Source organism: Mustela lutreola, chromosome 13 (assembly GCF_030435805.1).
Source record: "Mustela lutreola isolate mMusLut2 chromosome 13, mMusLut2.pri, whole genome shotgun sequence".
Classification (NCBI taxonomy): Eukaryota; Metazoa; Chordata; class Mammalia; order Carnivora; family Mustelidae; genus Mustela; species Mustela lutreola.
Genome location: NC_081302.1, coordinates 76,795,570 through 76,815,820, shown reverse-complemented (window position 1 = coordinate 76,815,820; position 20,251 = coordinate 76,795,570). Strand labels below are relative to the sequence as shown.

Here is a 20,251-nt window from a genome sequence, read left to right as displayed (position 1 = left end):
ATCCATGTTCATAACAGCACTAGTCATATTAGCTAAAAACTGGAAGTAATTCAATTGTCCATTGACAGATGAAGGAATTAACAAGACACGAGGTATATACAATGCAATATTTATTATTCAGCCTTAAAAGGAGAATTCTGACACACAGTACCTCATGGATGAGCCTTGAGGACATGACGTTACATGAAATAAGCCAGTTGCAAAAAGAACAAATTCCGTATAATTCCACCTAGATAGGTGTCTGAAGTAGTCAGAAAGTGGAATGGTAGCTGCCAGGGGCTGCCTGGAAAAGGGAACAGGGACTTCTTGTTCACTAGATAAGGGGTTTCAGTTTTGTGAGATGAGGTTTCTGGGGCTGGATGGCGGGGATGGTTTACAACAGAAGATACGTAATGCCACTAAACTGTACAGCTGAAAACCATTAGGATTTAGAGTGGCAGATTTCATAATTTGCATTATGTTTATGGGAATAAACATAAAAAAAGTTAAAGAATTTATTAGAATAAATATATTTGTTGATAGAGTTGTTATCAGAAATATAATTGTTCAGGGATACCTGGGTGGCTCAGTCGTTTAAGCATCTGCCTTCTGCTCATGCTCTGGAATCGAGTTCTGCGTCCGGCTCCCTGCTCAGCAGGGAAGCTGCTTCTCTCTCTGCCTCTGCACTTCCCACCACTTGTGCTCTCTCTCTTGCTCACTCTCTCTCTTTCAAACAAATAAATAAACTCTTGAAAAAAGAGAAAACTTTCCGTATGTGAGCTTATTTATTTATAAACTAGGAATCATACATTTTCTTCTAGCTTTTTTGTAAGGTTCAAATGTGTGAGGTTATGTTCTAGAAGTACAAAGCATGATGTACGCCCACATGGGGAGAATGTTAGTACCCAATAGTATATATTGTGGACACATTGATATGAAGTATTATATTTCTTTGGACCTTAGACCAGTGGTGTCATGCCCGATATAAACCTATAGGCATCTTACTGTACTGATACAAATATAAAAACACTCCTGGTTATCACGAGCATGAAAAATGTTTATTAAATATTTATCGAATTTCCACTTTTGTTCTGTGTGGTCCTTGAAGTCTGGGTGATTATCTGTCTTTGAAAAGAACAAAGGGTTTTGTAGCCAGGAATCCCAGTCCTACTTAGCTACACCCATTGTTAATGCCTTAGGAAATGTTCTCAATTCCAGTTTCTGTAGGGGATAGTTCACTTCCCATCTCCCAAATTTCTGAATTCTGAAAAGCCTTGGAATTTCCAGTTTCCATTGAAGTTTTCCTCTGTGCTTTTATTTTTATTTTTTATTTTTTGAAGATTTTATTTATTTATTTGACAGAGATCACAAGTAGGCAGAGAGAGAGAGAGAGGAGGAAGCAGGCTTCCCATTGAGCAGAGAGCCTGATGCAGGGCTCTGATCCCAGGAGCCTAGGATCATGACCTGAGCCGAAGGCAGAGGCTTTAACCCACTGAGCCACCCGGGCACCCCTCTTCTGTGCTTTTATTAATCAAGGCTGTTGTTGATATAGTGCATGATTTTATCCTCAAAGGTGAAATCTGGCCAAAATACAGATGGGAATATTTCAGTAAGAATTTTATTCCAACTAGTTTAGCCCTTTGTAATTATTTGGGCCATGTGTTCAGAGGACTTTCTACTTTGGGTTACATACTCTTGAGTCGGTAACTTCTTGTTTTGTTTTTGTTTTTTAAAGATTTTATATATTTATTTGACAGAGAGAGACACAGCGAGAGAGGAAACACAAGCAGGGGGAGTGGGAGAGGGAGAAGCAGGCTTCCCGCTAAGCAGGGAGCCTGATGCGGGGCTCAATCCCAGCACCCTGGGATTATGACCCAAGCCAAAGGCAGACGCTTAACAGTTGAGCCACCCAAGTGCCCAAAGTCAGTAACTTCTTATTAAATGAATGATGTTTTAGGGTTCATAGCTAGTCCTCCCAAGGCGTGGCTAGTAGACTGTTTCCCTCCGTTCCACAGCCCAGAAAGGAGTTCCAGCTTCATCCCCTTCTCCTCCTTACCCTCTGGCCCCAGAATGGAACTTGAACTTCTGGGGTTTAAAGACAAACATACCAACTGTGCTCCAATAATAGACACCTGCATAAACTCATGAAAGAGTCCTTGATTCAAATAGCTAGTTTTACATTCTTGGCCAGTTGTGGAACCCCACCCCACCCCTTAGCCGCTAGGCTGTGGCTGGGGGAAATCAGAGAAGGACTTGAAGTGATAGCACATTCCAGATGAAGCATGCGTGCTCACAGGGTCTGTCTTACGGCACTTACAACCTCTCCAGGACCAGGAGGGAACTAACTGCTAGGTTAGAATACCCATAAGACAGATGTGGAGATGGAGATACAGAAGGGGGCAGACCCCAGATGGGTGGACACAGTGAGCTCCTGGGAGTGCTGGCAAAACCAGGCACTCCCTATCCCCTGCTCCTGCATCCTGACCGAGTAGAGAGCTGGATTTACTAGAAAAAAGGGGGACATTGAAACCTCATCAATTAAGCCCAGCAAGGAATGCTTCCTCCTTCAAAAACCAAAATGCTTTTGTCGTCAAAAGACCTTTTCATTAAAGGAGTTATGTCAATAGCCATCTGGGCACGGTGAAAAGAGCTCATTTGAATGTTCGTAAATGCTGTTAGTGTCACAGTTATTCAAACTGTGGCTGACGGTTGTGTTTCAGCAAGTGCTACCTGCATTCCTACTTCTCCAGGTGCCTCTTGGAAACCGGATCATTGTAGCTCAACCTGGCCATTTCCCTAATGAAAAAGGAATTTATGAGGCTGCCTACTTTCCTCAGGCTTCTTATTCAAGAAGAGTTGATCTTTTGTCCTCTTCACCCTATTACTAAATATCAGTTCTGAGTAGAAGGAACTTCTGGAACAGAATTACTTACTAGTATGAGTATTTAAATTTATTTTTTCTGTAGTGCCTTTCAAAGAGCAGATTTTTGTGTTCAAAACTCTAGGATGGCTTCCAAATTAGGAATTTGTTTATTTGAACTCCTTTTCTCGAGAAGTCCACAGGTGAGTGTTCCGAGAAGGGAATAGTCTTCAAGTCTAAGATACTTCCTTACTGGAATGACAGTAGCGAGGGAGCTGGGAGCCAGTCTAGAACAGTCCTGCATGGGAGGAGGGCAAGGACACAGCCTCCCCTGAGATCTGCAGGATCCCAGGTCATTTCAACAACAACAAAAAAGGGAGTCGAAGATGGAGAAATGTTTTTGTCTTGTTCTCTTTTTAAACGAATGGACCCTTCTCGAAAGACATGGAGACCTGTCATCACTGACAATTAGATACTGTGCAAAATAAAACTCCAACAATTCCACACTTGACCAATAATCGCACAAATGCAGTTTAAAAAAAAAAAAAAGAGGGTTAAAAAGGGTTTTTTTAAAAAAGAGCATTTTTAGACATCTGATAAAGCATTGTAAAATGTATTTCATCCATACAGATCCCTAGACATGTCCTCTAACCCTGGAATTTGAGTTTTATGATCTGCCTGTGTAATCGAAGTTTTTGGTTAAGTTTCTAAGGGAGAGAAAATTAAACACCTTGAAAGCCAACACCTTGTTTCTCAAGACATAACCCGGGGCAGATTTTTATGGCTGCACTAGGCTTTTAGTCCCTGGCTGGCACTCTCTTCCTAATTCTCAAACTGCTCCTAGCACTTCCTCTTTATGGCAGGGGCTGGGCTTCCGGCTGCAAGTTCAGACCTGTCCCGCCAGGCTCCCTGCAGAATCTCGGGCAGTCAGGGCCTCCAGGTGGGGGGCTGACACTGAAGGGGACAAGCCCAGGCTGAGCGGTTGGCCAAATTATAAAGTCAAGGAAGTGAGAATGGGAAATACAATCACCATGTCTGAATAAATAACTAGTCTTTCTTAGGCCACAGTAGTCTTCCTGCCAGACACTCAGTGATGGGCCGGGCCAGCTGGTTCCGGCTCCCAAGGATCTCCCAGACCAGTGATTACACAGAGCCATTACTGGTCATTAAGTTATGGAAAGGCAAAGGTAAGACTACTTGAAGATGATCACTTCCCTAATTCGCTTTTACTACATTTTACATTTACTCTGTTCTATAGGTACTTTTTTGGTTTTTTGTTTTGTCCTTGTTTTTCATTTTTTTAAAATGATTTTATTTATTTACTTAAGAGAGAGTGAGAGAGAGAATGGAGGGAGAGAGAGGGAGAAGCAGAACCCCTGCTGAGCCCAGAGCCTGACATGGGGCTCCATCCCAGGACACACCACCCCATCAAGACCTGAGCCAAAGGCATAGGCTTAACCAACTAAGCCATCCAGCTGCCCTGTCCTGCAGGGACTTTGGGTTTCTGTGCCAGTCCGGGGACACACTCTTGGAGGGCATAAAACTGGGCATTGTTCCCACCTCCACATTCAGTGACGTCATGGCAGTCAACTGAAATCTGCCACGAGGGGAGTGTTTACACCATAAAAGTGGGCAAAATGTTATAAATCAGAGCTCAGTTTATTGTTTTGTTGATTGTCTGGACTTAAAGAAAAGGACAGAGAAAAATGCCAGTGATGCCGCCGATGAAACTTACAAGTGTGTCATGTGTTAGTTGCTCAGTTGTGAATAGCTGAAAAACTGAAAATATATTTTTCCAGGGTTTGCAGACATTAGCTGATTTAGCCATCACACACATCTTTGATAAATGGCTGAAGTTTCGGCATCGCCTTTGTCGTTCTATTTGGTCTTACTCTTAAAAATACCAACTAACATTTATGTCAGAACTACAGTTTGTCCTCAGTTGCAACTATAGCTTGGACACAGGATATGAGAACTCAACAAACATCTGCTGAAAGCGAGAAAGATAATTACCATATGATCTTTCTGATATGAGGAATTTGAGAGGCAGTGTGGAAGGGCTGTGGCGGAGAAGGGAGGGAAAAAATAAAACAAGATGGGACCAGGTAGGGAGACAAACCATAAGAGACTCTTAATCTCGGGAAATGGGCTGATGGTTACTGGAGGGAGAGGGGTGGGAAGGGGAGGGTGGTTGGGTGATGGACATTGGAGAGGGGATGTGCTATGGTGAGTGCTGTGAATCGCATAGGACTGATGATTCACAGACCTGTACCCCCTGAAGCAAATAAAACATTATATGTTAATAAAATAAAATAAAAAATAAAAATAATTTTTAAAAACCTCAAAAACATCCACTTAAAGCATTCTGTAAGGGTCATATGGCTGTATGGAATTTCCAATCAATGCTGTATATTGTCTTATTTGTACATTATGGGTCAGACATCTTCTACATCGGTAACATTTTGAATAAAGCTATAGATGAAACAGATCACACACACACACTACCCCTGAGTGTTGATTGCTAAATGTCTACTGGCACACCCACACATACTCAGTGCAATGGCAGTCCAGACTTCTGGGACAGTGAGTGGTCCAGAAACTTTCTGGACAACAACCCACTTTGACAAGCAAAAAATCATGGCCTCCTTACTTCAAACAGTTTCTGTATGGCATAAAAACAGACCTCGTCCTGTCCCTTCCCCGGCAGAGTTAGGCGCATTTCTGATATAGCAATAGGGGCATGGACGGATGATGTTTAAACACACGTGTATTGATGTGTTTCCGTGTAATTACGGGGGGAGTGGAGGCAGATGCTGCACCACTGCACACAGCAGGGCTAATCAAACAACCACAACAAACGGAACTGACAATAAAAAAGCGAAAGCAGCCGGTGAGTTCTAATTTAAAAGCAAGAGAAGCCAGCAATTGCAAAGCATGACCAACTCAAGACAGAGGTTGATAACCAAGTGCTCCTCCCCCCGAAATGCAGGAATCCCAACCACGCTGCTCAGGAAGGAACCCAAGTGAAATGGTCAGTTTCTTCCAGTCCCGGGCTCATTTTGGTTTGAGAAGGATAAATTGCACTGACTCCTAATGACTCACTGCTGAGGTCACAAATCATCAGGCATCAGTCATCTATAAAAATGTAAGTGTCTGGAAGTGCCTGTCATTTACACTTGGGAAAGTTTTCCTCTGTTCCCTGCTCAGCTCGTGGGCTGTACGTCAAGGGCAAGCCCAGGCAGCCCATGTCCTAGGGAGCTCTGTGGCATCCCTTCATGCACAGATGCTCTGTCCACTCTGTCCACCAAACATGACTCGGGCTTTGGAGTCCTTGGGCTAAAGAAGACCCATGCTGGTAGTTACTGGCCAGCAAGTGACGCATCAGATCTTTCATGTCCTCAGGGAGTCAGCTGGGGCAGGGGCGGAGTTGGTCCCAGAATGTCTGCAGGCTACCTTCTTCTCCAGGTGGATGGATGGGCTTCCCTGGCTCTGGTCACTACAAAGGCCCAGGTCCATGCCAGGCACTTAGGCAGACAGGCCCCCCGTCATCCAGATGAGGTCCGAGTAGCCGGTTATCTCTGAGGGGGAAATCCTGGGTCTGCTTCACCATGTGCTTTAAAGAGCTTATCTTTCTGTTTATTTGTTCTCCTGATAGAAACAGCGTTGGCCCAGCAACAGACGGCACCCGGAGCTGACCCAGCAGCCCGGCCTCCTCTGCCTCAGTCCAGGGTTGATTTGGGGGTTAAAGGTTATACTTTTGGAGAAAGGTAGTAAAACATTAATGATGAGTAAAGTTCTTTCTCTTCTCCCCCTTAAGTTAACTGGGTGATCCCGTCTGCTCTATAAAATGAACTGTGTTTGCCGAGGATAATTTGAATTCGGCAGCACGAATGACCTTGATTTCCTCCTGCTGCTGGGCTGTGGGTGGAGGTGAGCCCTGCAGGGTGTTATCAGGAGGCCCTGGTGCCCAGGACAGCTCTCAGTCAAGCCCCCCAGGCAGGAGAGATGCTGCAGGTTTTATGAGAACCCCTGGACTCAAGGCTGGAGTACCCAAAATGTGAGCAAGGCACAAACTTCTCAGAGCCTCCTCCTCACCTGCAAATGTGCTGACGGTGTGCATCACACACACTGGCGCCCAGTGACATTAAAAGCTGGGGAGTCTCACTCACTTTCATCACTGAAGGTTCTGATTTTATTCCCATCTCCAGCCCCCAGAGTCCCGGGTGACCTTGCAAACTGCTTCGGATTCTACATCTAGAATGTGATGAATTTCTTTTTTCATCGTCTTCCCACTGGAATCGAAGCTCGTGAGAGCAGGACCTTGGCCTGTTTTACTCACTGCTGACTTCCCAGGGCTTGGAGCAGTGCCCGGCACGGAGTCCGCGCTCGGTGCGTGTCTGTCAAGTGACCACATGGATCCCATCACCTGTTCTACACTTGTCGCCCGTTGCCTTTGTGGTATTTGGCACCACCCTGGGCAGATGTGGGTGATACGTGGCAGTCGTGAAAGAATGAGACAACAACATAAGACCCGCAGAGCCAGGATCTAACACACAGGCAAGGCGGGCACGCCTCGGCAGGAAGTCATGGGGCTCAGAGGCCCTCGTGGGCTAAGGGCTGAGGTCAGGCAGGCGCCTCTGTGTCTGCTGGGCAAAGATCAGGCTGGTGTGGGGTAAGGGCTGGGTGAGCATCGTTGAGCAGAAATTACATTCTAGGTTGCCCTAAGGACATGGAGAAAACTGCTAGTTTTTAAAAATCGAACTGAATTCTGTCTTCGTGGGCTGGAGAGCATGGTCAAAGTCATTTCTAGCAGATCACACCCCATCTGGTTTGGGGCGGTTCCTCCGTGCCTGGAAACTTCTATACCATGCCAGGGCTCATAGCTCCATTGTTTGTCGTCCTGAGACTTGGCTTTCCTAAACACGGCCCAGAAGTTCTCTTCCCAACGCTGGGCAAGTGGCTGAGAAGTTGCCCATCCAAGGAAACACATAGAGAAGGTGAGACAAACTTATTGGTCATCACATTTAAAAAAAAAAAAAAAAAAAACTGTCTCTTAGGACGACTGGGTGGCTGTCACTGAAGAATCCGACTCTTAGTCTCAGCTCAGGTCGTGATTTCAGAGTCATGAAATCGAGCCCCGCGGAGCTCGGCAGGGACTCGGCTTGGGATTCTCTCTCTCTCTCTCTCTCCCCCTCTGCCCCTCCCCCTGCTCGCGCTCTCTCTCACATAAGTTTAATCTTTAAAAAATAAACAAAAATTTTTAAAATGTCTCTCGCGGTGAGTATCCAGTGTGCTTATGTGGGGCCTGAGGTTTGTACGCAGAAAAGCACACGGACCTCCGCGGTCGCAGCTGACCCGGGCGCGAGACGCTCCCTCTGGGGGCAGGCTGTTGGAACGGCCGGAGGCCCAGGGCAAGACGCAGCCGCCAGCGGCCAGGCTCAGACAGCAGCTGGTCGGCGGTGGGCCCTCTGAACGCCTGTCCCCGACGCCTGGTGTCGGGCTCTGCGCCGTCTCAGGGGTCAGCGTGTGTCAGTGCTGTTTGGAATGTGAGAAAAGTCCCTCGCGAAATGACGGAGGCTTCCAGAAGACAAACCGATACTGCACACCTTGTACCGTCTCGGACAAATTAGGTTTATCCTCAGAACAGAGCAGTGGCCGCCTGGCACGTGGCAGCAATCGGGAGTTTCTTATTTTCCCACGACATAAAAATCAAAACCACGCAACTGAGGCAAAGAGCCAATCTTTCAGGATCACGGTTACCCAATTTGGCTGTTTACTTTAATCAAATCACAAACTAATGATCGAAATTGGATTGGATTATGTACCTATAAAGATAACCAAGGATCCCACGAAAGTGACTGTCAAAGCCTTTCAGACAATAGCATGACAACATGCCAATTACATTTTTATCAGGTAGTTAAGATAATTACCTGTGGTAAATGTGTTAGCGCGACAAGTCTAGATTGCTGTAAACATTTGCCGACCACTTTAAAATGCTGCCCGACCGTATGGGAGGAATCAAGGGTACAATAGTATGCAGATGTATTTACACCGGCTGAGGGCATAGAAAATGCAATGAAGTTTCTTCACCGGAAGCCTGTGTGTCCTTTTGCCACCACAAGATGGCTCTGTACCGTTTCTTCTGGGGAGCAACAGGGGCTCCAGAACCAAATCGCCTTAGCGAAGCATAGACAAGCCCTGGGGTGGTGGGGGGATCATCGAAACTGGACAAACAGCTTGAACCGGTGAACTTCAGCCCCCTTGTCCCTCCCTCTCTCTCAAGCCCCTGATGCCCTGGGTTTTCTTCCAAATGCTGGACCCATGGGGCATCAGCCTCCAATCGAGGGTGCACTGCCTGACGTTCTCCCCCACATGCAATGCTGGTGAAACTGCATACAATTTTTAATATACACTTTATTCCATTTGGCTCTTTGTATTAAGATGATCCTTTTGCCAAACCCCAAACTTAGGTGATTCAAGACTTGCTTTCTGTCAGGAATGTTAGCTGCATTCCCATTCCTTCCTCTCCCTATTTCTAGATGGTACCAACTCCTGCTGGTCCTTTTCTAAGGAAGTCTGGGCATTTATCTCATTATCTCCACAGCATTGTCTTTTTCTCCCACCCTAAGAGCCTCCAAAACGATTTCACTGCATTTGACTGTTCTGAGTGTTTACCACGTATCAACTCCTTCAGTTTCTTAACTCTGCTGTGTCAGTTACCAGCCAAATTTCTACTTTGCAGCCTCCAAAATTTTCCTGCTGCAATCTTGTCTCTTGTTCTTTTGTTCTTCTGGGATAATGTGCTTTGGGGGAACATATCCATTCAGTCTTTTTATCAGGGTTTCAGAAGCAAGCCGTCAATGCTCATACTTAGTCCACCATCTTTATTAAGAAGCCCAAAGGGAGCCCTCAGCGTGTGGGCGCTCATGTCCTTAAGTACTTATCACAATAACCTTGGCCTGTCAATGTCCCCATTTTTCAGATGAGGAAATGGAGGCACAGAAGACTCAAATAACTTGCTCAAGTCCACACAGCTAGGAAGTGGAGAGGAAGCTAGAATTAATTCCAGGCAGCCTGACATCAGCATTATGTCTACTTCTGGAAGAAACAGAACTGACAGTCTGCTAAGAACTGGTCAGACCCCAGGTACAGTGTTGGTGTGCCTGTGCGCATACAGGCGCCACACACACACACACACACACACTCTCTCTCTCTCTCTCTCTCTCTCTCTCTCCTTGCTGTGCAGTCTCCCCTTGCCTCTTCCCATCAGAAGCTTGGAGTTACTCCCAGTGAAGAGAGTGAAACACGAGGTCTTTGGATTGATGGGGGTCTAGCACAGTGGTGCGTAGGGGAGACAGAAAATGTATCTAACGAACAGGGAGATTCCCAGTCTCCTCCTCCGCAAAGCTTCTGGGATTCTAGAACCAGAAGCATTACCTTTTGCAGAAACCTGGTACATGCGACCAGCTGGAGAGGACAGCCCTCAAAACACCAGGGTTCCCAGTGACATGGTGCAGCTCTCAGTCAGCACTCACATGGATGAAACTGGCCTTGAAGGAAATTTGAGGGGGGCTGCCAAGGATCGCTGCACAGCTAAAGAAACTTTGTAACCTAAGACTAGGCTCAACACAAAGGGGAGAAAGCAGAGTGGAGTAACCAGAATCTAGGCAAGGAGGTGAAGATTTCAGAACTATGATCATTAATATCCTCAAATAGAGAAGAGAAGATACCAGATGCATGAAACAGGAACAGGATGCCATTTTGTGTGTGTGTGTGTGTGTGTGTGTGTGTGTGTGTGTGTTTTAAACAAACCCTGAGAACAAATTTTAAAAATTTCAAAACTTGATAGCAGGGGCACCTAGGTGGCTCAGTGGGTTGAGCCGCTGCCTTCGGCTCAGGTCATGATCCCAGGGTCATGGGATCGAGCCCCGCATCGGGCTCTCTGCTCAGCAGGGAGTCTGCTTCCTCCTCTCTCTCTCTCTCTCTTCCTGCCTCTCCATCTACTTGTGATCTCTCTCTGTCAAATAAATAAATAAAATCTTTAAAAAAAAAAAAACTTGATAGCAGAAGATATAAAAACATACAGTTATTGTAGAATATTAAGAAAATTCAGTGTATAGCTTAAAAAATAAAGGTAGGGAAATCTTCCAGAAAACAGAGCAAAATAGTCAAAGAACTAAAAAGTAGGAATGAAAATGTGGGCACAGGGGCGCCTGGGTGGCTCAGTGGGAAAACCTCTGCCCTCGGCCCAGGTCATGATCTCAGGGTCCTGGGATCTAGCCCTGCATCTGGCTTTCTGCTCAGCAGGGAGCCTGTTTCCTCCTCTCTCTCTCTCTCTCTGCCTGCCTCTCCCCCTACTTGAGATCTCTATCAAATAAATAAAGAAAATCTTCTTAAAAAAAAAAAAAAGAAGAAGAAGAAGAAGAAAAAAGACAAGGTGGGCACATAAGGGAACTGAAGGGCATCATTTAAGAATCAGTTAAGGAGAGGGGTGCCTAGGTGGCTCAGTCTGTTACGTGTCTGCCTTTGCCTCAGGTCCTGATCTCAGGGTCTTGGGATCTAGCCCCTCATTGTGCTCCCTGCTCAGCAGGGAGCCTGCTTCTCCCTCTCCCGCTCCCTCTGCTTGTATTCATTCTCTGTCTCTCTATCAGATAAATAAATTTTTTAAAAAATCTTTTAAAAAAGCAGACTCTTTCAACTGCAGGACACAGGTTTCCAGAACATGTGAGTGCACTCTGCCTGGTCCAGCGGTCAAAGAGACCACACCAAGACGCAGCACTGCCTACCCCTGGGAGATCTCAGGACACCAAGAAGGAGAGGATGCTGAAAGCTTCCGGAGTCCTCGAGGGAAAAACAAAATCAATTCATAAATGAGATACAGAGATATAGATAACATGTAATATACAAAGGATGAGGAGTCGAAATGTCTTCAGAATTTTCTAAAGAATGCTAGAGGCAAGAAGGCAATGAAACCACAAATTCCTGAAAAGAAAACATTTCAAACTTGGAATTCTATACTCAGCCAAACAATATAGTGGGAGGGTAGACAAAAGATTTTTTTAAGCACTTCCCGAGAGTTGTTTCTAGGGAAGCCACCAAGCGCTCCACGGATGACAAGCCAATGACACTGTAAAAATGTGATTCGGGGATGTAAATAAACATACCAAAAAAAAAAAAAAAAAAAGCTGAGAGGAACATAAAATGTTTGCTTCTGAAGACGAAATTGGAGGGAGCCTGGGGTGAAGGCGGGAAGGGCAGAAGTATGTTGTTTTTCGTAATAATCCTTGTCAAATGACTTAACTGTCGGTTCCCCAGAAGCAGACCCTGAGACAAGGATTTGGGGACAGGATTTAGCAAGGAAGGGCTCCCGTGGGAGATAGGAGGGGAGGGGAGAGAGGGCTGGGATGGACTCGGGCTGACTCTGCTGCAGGCAAGGTTGCTGGGCCAGCCGCTCCGCACCTCTGGCTGGGGGCCAGGTACACCCACAGGCCCACAGGTAAAGGAGGCTCCCGCCGCCCCAGGGCACCCTGCCTCTGGAGAGATAGTCCTGGGTGCCCGCTTGCAGAAGACTGGTGTCAGGCTTAAGAAATGTACAAAGAAATGTACAAATGGGTGGTGGCCTTTAGTTAGCTAAAGGTCCTAAAAATAGTGTTCAAAAATCTCCAGTTTGTATCTCCAGCCAAACTCTTCCAGACCTCGCTGGGATGGGCAATAAACCCAACTTGTTCAACTCTTAGAGGTCTGTGGCTGGAGGAGGCTGAGATAGCCTTCCAGGGATTCCCCCCCCCCCCCAGTTACCTAAGTTTCTCAGTGTGTACATTTAAGCATGGGGTAGGGTTCTTCCTTGAACCCCTGAAATCCCTCCACGTGGACTGGCACACCTGCCTTGTCAGTCTCAATGCTATGAGTGGGCGGCTGCTCAAGAAATATAACCTTATCATTTATTGGCATCCTCCCCAAAGCAATTTATATTATTTATGTATTTTTTATTCAAATTCAATTATTTAACTTATAATGTATTATTTGCTTAAGGGTGTAGGTCTGTCATTCATCAGTCGTATATCACACCCAGTGCTCATTTCATCACATACCCTCCCCAATGCCCATCACCTGGTTACCCCATCCCTCCACCCACCTCCCCTCCAGCAACCCTCAGTTTGTTTCCTAGGATTAAGAGTTCTGTATGGTTTGTCCACCCCTCTGGTTTCGTCTTGTATCATTTATTCTTCTCTTCCTCTATGATCCTCTGCCTTGTTTCTTAAATTCCATATATCAGTGAGAGCTGATTGTCTTTCTCTGATTGACTTATTTCATTTAGCATAATACCCTTTGTTCCAACCACATTGTTGCAAATGGCAAGACTTCATTCTTTTTGATGGCTGAGTAATATTCCATTATATATACACATATAATATATATAATGTGTATTATATACATATAATTCATATATATATACCACATATTCTTTATCCATTCATCTGTCAATGGACATCTGGGTTCTTTCCATAGTTGGGCTATTGTGGACATTGTTGTCATAAGCATTGGGTGCAGGTGCCCCTTCAGATCACTACATCTGTATCTTCCCCCCCAAAGCAATTTAGACAGAAACAACAGTGTTTAAGTAAACTTTAGGACAATTATAATATTCAAACAGCACTTTTTGGCAAATAAAGAACCAGTAACAAAATATCACCAAAGATTTTTAAATGCTCAAGATAACTTTGAAAGAAGAAAAAAACCAGTCCTTCAACTTTCTCCAGAGGACACTGCCCTACCTTTCTTCCAGATTTACATACTTTCACCGATTGCTAAATAGAAGCTTAATAAAAGAGTTTGTATATGATGACAGGATTAAAATCCATAGGAATTCTTTTTTTTTTTTTTTTTCCCAGCAATCCTATTGAAAACAAGAAGGGACCTCTCACTCCTGTTTTTATATTTCTTACCACCACAATGGCACTGGCCCAGGCATCCTGGTGGTCAGCTGGAAGGCTCTGTGGGACACACCCCAGCATCACGTGGGGCTGGCACAGCGTCTCACCCAGAGATCCCCAATAAATATCTGAAGGAACCAACCTGAAGCCGCTACATGCAGGCTCCCTCCCATTATCAAAGGGACCATAAACACATGTCTGTCTGTGGCAATCATATCATAATACATGGTAAATCTCTGTGGGAGGTGAATAAGCAAGCCATTGGTTTATGGACAAGATTTACAGTCACAAATGATCACACAGGAGAACATGCTCCCTTCTAAGTTGACAGTGCTTCCCTTCCTGGGCTGCCCACCCTTTGGGATGTTGGAGGACACCGCTGAGCTGGAGACAACCTGTTCAAAATCATTGCTAACTCTAGGATTTAAAATGATGACAGCAACCGCAACAAATCAACTGAAAGATCTAAAATTCTAAACCAAGTTGTTGGCTCCATTTCATTTTGGCTGTCCTAAGTGTTACTTATGAAAAATCTTTTTCTACTTACCTTCTGGAGCAGGAATTTTTTTTCTTTTCTTAGAGACAGAGTGTACACAAACAAGGGGAAGGTAGAGCAGAGGCAGAGGGAGAAAGAGAATCTTAAGCAGGCTTTACTCCCAGCACAGAACCCATCATGGGGCTTGATCTCTTAGCCCTAAGATCATGACCTGAGCAGAAACCAAGAGTCCAGTGTTTAACCTACTGAGCCACCCCATTGGCCCTAGAGCAGTAATTCTTAACGTGGGGTCCAAATCCACGAGATTGTTGGACAGTTTTTTTGCTTAGATGTGTATTTTCTAGGGAGAGGACCCTGGAGATGACCTCCCAGTTATAGCAGTAGGCTGGAAGGGTGACAAAGGGAGAGATTTTGGTGCACAGTGGAATATTTTTTTTGTACATTTGGCAGAGGAAGTATCTCCATTGGGGGAAAGAATGACAAAAGGCTAGGAAAACAGAAAAGCCAAACAGAAAAAAAGGAAAGAAGAGAGAAAAGAAAAGAAAAGAAAAGAGCCAAACAACCATTTCATCCACTAGCTGCAAACAGATGAAGGCATTTCTCCTTTCATACAGAGGCAGGGACCCAGATAGGAATGGAAGCAGCTGCTCTGACTTCAGTGACTAAGAAGGAAAGGGGGGAATGGTATTTCAAAGTCAATTCAGAGGCTACAGGGACCCCATGAAGCACATGAGAGAGAGAAAGGTAGAAAGTAAAAACATTACCGGCGTGCTAGAAAGCGACAGTTATATCTTTGTTAAAGGCAAAAAATTCATGTTTTATGTGAAGTGCTTTCTGGACCAATAAGTGTTTGACAAAGTGATAAAAATGTCCGCTGTTATTTCTGCTGTTTTTTGGCAGTAGCAGGAAATGCATTGATTCAACTGAGAAATATTTATTGGCACCTACCATGTGCCAGGCCTTGTGCTAGATGCTGGGGTTACAGTGGTGAACAAGATCCACGGAGCCTGGCCTGCAGAGCTGTCATGCTGCCAAGGACGATGAATTGAAGAATTTCAGTGAAGCGTGTCTGGTGCCAAGAGTGGAGACATGCCAAGTACTGTGGGGTCCAGAGCAAAGCCCCTTGCCCAACTGCAGCAAAAGCCTTTGGAGGAATTGACCCTAAACTGCCACCCGATGGATGAGTTGACATTTGCTGGTTTGGAGGGACAGCAGGGAGCAAGGAGGAGAGAGTGATACAAACTGAGGAGTATCCGGGGAGGCCTGAAGGGAAGCGAGAGCTGGGCAGGGGTGAGGAAGGAAGGAAGCACAGCTGGGGCAGAGCGGAAGTGGCAAGGAATAAGGCTGGGATAATGCCAGCTTCCCTGAGGCCTTGCAAGGGTATTACTAAGGAGTTGGGACTTTGTCCTAAAGGCTATGGGATGCCGCTGTGATCCCTGGCGTTTGGGGAGGATCCCTTGGCAGTGATGCAGAGAAAGGATTGGAGAGAGCGAGCCTAGATGGAGGACGGGAAGGGACCATGCACCGGACTGCAGTGCCAGCGGCGGAGGTGAAAGGAGAGGGATGGATGCTGCCCCTCGTGGAAACCCCAGATCCATTCCGAAGGACTTCCTAAAAGTGCCTGCTCACCTCTGGCAGAGGTGGTGTCTGGTGGCTCAGCGAGAAAAGCTGGAGGAGGAAATCATCAAACACAAAAATCCTCTACGGGCTGTAGGTGGAAACCGCACGCATTCAAGCAGCTGTCCCTGCGGGCAATCAGAGGGTACTTAGGCCGCACTCACTGATGCAATCTGGCCACTCCAGACTAAAATGGAATTGAAGTGGGAGGGAATGGCGAAGTCCAGGCCTGTGGCGGTACCCTGGCGGGGGAGTTCCAGCTGCAGGGAAATGTGATGGTCAGACCGAAGCTAGAGGAGGGCTGATTTGAGAAGCCAGGTTGGAACTGCGCAGCGAGTAGACAACCAAGAAGGACAAGAATACTGGATCTAAGCACTGTGCACTGGTTGATTCCAGGCCAAGTCCTGTGAGACATCCAAAGAACAGGTGTTCAGAGAGGGCAAGAAATCTGCTGACATAGCACAGCTGGGAGCAAGGACAAAGATACAGGTGACAGCCTGGGGGACATCTTTTAACTGGGCAATTAGACAATCAGTGACTCCTCAAGGCTCCTTGAAAGATGGGCCATAGAGTGAGAATGTGGCTGAGGGGCAGAATCTTTCTTGCTCAATCTGAAGGCAAAGTGGAGGGAAATTTGCCTAACCATTGTCTTCCAGCTCACTTTGGACTGACCTTGGCCAATGTAATACTGCTCAGCCATTAATTCATTTTGTTGTTGTTTGAGCCAATATCTGAGAACCTAGTGTCAGTTACAGTTTACAGACATATAGCTCTTCACGGTGTTCACACACACCATGTGATGATGGTGACAAGCACTAACATTCCCTGAGCAACTCCTCTGAGCATGCGTTTTGCTACACGGCTTACATGTTTTCTTGTTCAGTTCTCACAACCTGAGGTACTACTGTCCTAAATTGACTTACAGAGAGGTTAATGAACTTACCCAGTTCTTACATAATACCCACAATAACTCTGTGAAGGCAGTAGAGTAGGGTCTCCTCTATTTTATAGATGAGGCAAGGCAGGTTGGGAAGAGTTGCCCAAAGTCATATTCAAGTAGTAGCGATGGGGGTCCAATCCCAATTTCTTTCTATCACATGCCTGTAAAGGAAAAAAGAGTATGTGGCTCTGCTTCATTAAGTTAAAGGTGTGTTTTGGGGATGATGTCTTGGTTCCTTGTCTGATCCAAAGGGCAAAAGCTCTAGCTAACCACCTTGCTTGTGCTGGACCAACCCACAAGAAGTGAATATTGGAGATGAGAGTAAAATTGGGGTGAAAGGAACTACATGCTGAAGGTCTCCCAGAACTGTACACATTTGAGCTATTTTGTCCAGTTTCCACAGTAACTGCACTAATTTTTGTTGCACTGTGCACCTGACTTGGTTAGGAAGAGACTTGTATAATAGCTAGATGCTGTGTCAGGGTCCCCTTTGCTGTCAGAACCCTCTTTGTTCGCCATTCTGCCTTTAGTGAGAGTTCAGGAGCACCAGGTCTAGCATTACTTTGTATAACGAAAGATACTGACTCTATGTATTACTTATATTGCATAACAAATTATCCCCAGACTTAATGGATTAAACCAACACACATTTATTATCTTACAATTTCTGTGGGTCAGGAGTCTAGGCATAGCTTTACTAAGTGGCCTGCTCCAGGGTGTCTACCTGGTTGTGATAAAGGAGTCAGCCAGGGTTAGGATCTCATCTGAAGGTTCAACTGGAGAAGGATCCACTTCTAAGTCTCTATGGTTGTTGGCAGGATTCACTTACTATTCAGTCCTGCTGGACTGAGGGCCTCTACTTCTAGTTGGCTGTTGGCCAACCAACCAACCCTCAACTGTTTTCTGTGGGCTTCTCCAGCATGGCAGCTTGTTTCATCAAAGTGTACAAGCCAAGAAGAGGAGGGGAGTTGCTAGGAAGATGGCAAAAGCCCAATATTTTGTAACTTAATCACAGCCCATCACCTTTATCTTTTTCTATGAGTTAGAAGCAACTTACAAGGAGAGTCCTCGTCTGCACCCAAGGAGAGAGGTACTTACACAAGGACATGAATACCAGGAAGTAACGATTATTGCGGGCCATCACAGAAGCCTGCCAAACACAACTCTAGCTTGAGAGTGAAAGGCATAAGGCAGCAGCAAATGAGGAAAAAAATAAAGGCTTCTATTTTTTTGCTGACTTGTCATGTGCTGAGCCTTGTGCTGAGCACCACACAAGAATTAATTAATTCTCACAACAACCCTGTGGCATTTATATTATTATTCCCATTGTATTATCCCACAGATAACACAAAATTCAGAGGGATTAAGTAACTATCTCAAGGTCAAATAGTAAATGGTAGAGCCAGGATTCAAGGTTAGATCTGCCAAACTACAAAGCCCATCTGTTACTGGGATGCCTTTTCACCTGTGCACTCAAATGTCTCCTACTTGCCTCCCTCTCTCTGGTCCCATGGTCACCCATTGAGCCTGGACTTCCACTCTTTTGACAGTCCTGTACCTTAGTATGCCTTTCTAATGTTAGGATCCACCCTTCTAATCCTACTATCTACATTCTTTTTCTTTAGCACCATTTTTGTTAGCGTTCAAAGATCTAGGTCTTGCTGGAGTAACTCTAGGAGGACTGGGGAGATCTGGAGCAGTTTGGGGGAGGATAGCTCTGAGCAAGATTCTCTCCAAATGGTTGGGGCGTGGCATAATTTCAACACTGCTTTTCTGATGGTATCACAGCCTGCAGTGGTAACGGGAAGGATCAGGGCCTTTCTTGGGTGTAACTGAAGATGGGGAGGTGAAATCAACTGTGATGGGCCATTTAATAAATGCAGAAGGTGAAAGAAGGGAAGAAGCCACGGGTTCAGTCAGCTGGGTGGAGGGTGGCCACATTCACTGGGACCAGAAAACCCCGGAGGAGGAGAGGGGGGTGGAGAGAAGTTTTGAATATGTGGAGTTTGAGCACCTGTGGGTGTTAGGTGGTTTACAGGATCTACTGTTCATTTTGCTGGGTCTGATAATAGAATGAAGATATGATTATATAATTAGAATTGGCAGTTAGAGCTAATTCTCAAAATGAGATGATGTAGGAGACTGCTTTAAAATATTCTCTTTAAAAAATATTTTATTTATTTATTTGACAGAGAGAGAGACACAGAGAAAGAGGGAACACAAACAGGGGGAGTGGGAGAGGGAGATTCAGGCTTCCCGCTGAGCAGGGAGCCTGATGTGGGCCTTGGTTCCAGGACCCCAGGATCACGACCTGAGCGAAGGCAGACGCTTAATGACTGAGCTACCCAGGTGTCCTAAAATACTCTTTAAAGGAGCATTTTGCTGGACTTTAAAATAGTCCGGGAAAAAAAAAAGAAAAAAAGAAAAAGAAAAAGCATGGGGAAGGTTGGGGATGGAGGCATTTAGAATGAAAACAAATTATTGGTTGTCACAGTGGAGTGGTGGGTCCATGGGGTTTCTCATACTATTCACTCTAGTTTTACATGGTCTGAAAGATGATGACGGTGGCGATGACGATAAGACAAGAAGAGGAAACGAGGAAGAAGGGCACAGACTATCCCTCTCAATAACCTGGCTGGGAAGGGAAACCATGCAGTGGATATGAGAAGCACAGAGACATGAAGGAGTTTTTTGTGTTTTTTTGTTTGTTTGTTTTTCATTTTGGTTTTAAAGATGAGATTCTAGAGCATATATATTGGCTGAGGGAAAGCACTTGAGAAGAGAGTACAACTTAGCCATTGACACAAAACTGCTTAGTTAGAAGCTATCCTACAATATAATGGCTCCCAATCATTTATGGTCAAGATGTGTAGATAAGTGGACAGTCAGCAGACGGTAGAGTGATGGACACTGGCCTCAGCAGGGAAGACTCAACTTTGTTCCTCATGTCTCCCTTCTACCTAGCACAGGCTAAAGCTGAAATGTCCTCGTGGGGCCAATGACAGAAGTCTAAGAGAACAACACACAAATTCTCTTGAGGCCTGGGCTTGGAACCAGCACACTGTCACTTTCAACTCACAAGCCAAAGCAAGTCACACAGCTGAGGAGAGAGAAAATATCTCCGGCTCCCTTCACGGGAGGGAGAGGGTCAAGAGTTGATAAAAAGCTGAGGCTAGTAAATGAAATTTTCTAGCTAGAAGGGGTATATTATAATTCTGTCTATATTAACCTTTTGGCTTGACTTACAAGAGGCACAGTCTTATCCCTTTCAGGCTGAAGCTGTCTGGGACTGGGGAAAAGAGCGTGAACCTCAGGTAGGCCCAAGATTCTCTTTCAGGAGTGATTCTCTATGGGCAATTAAGGAGTCAGATTATATAAAGTCCAGACTGCTTGGGTTGAGCCATAGCCCTTGGAAAACCACAGTC

The 20,251-nt window shown here is 45.4% G+C and overlaps 1 long non-coding RNA gene across 1 annotated transcript; it reads left to right on the top strand.

Annotated features, from left to right (window-relative positions):
* Positions 1-6,813: 6,813 nt before the first annotated feature.
* On the top strand, positions 6,814-11,992 carry LOC131814098 (uncharacterized). Its single transcript, XR_009347124.1, has 3 exons — positions 6,814-7,836; positions 9,822-9,985; positions 11,544-11,992. It is a non-coding gene; the product is annotated as an uncharacterized LOC131814098 (long non-coding RNA).
* The last annotated feature ends 8,259 nt before the right edge of the window (positions 11,993-20,251 follow it).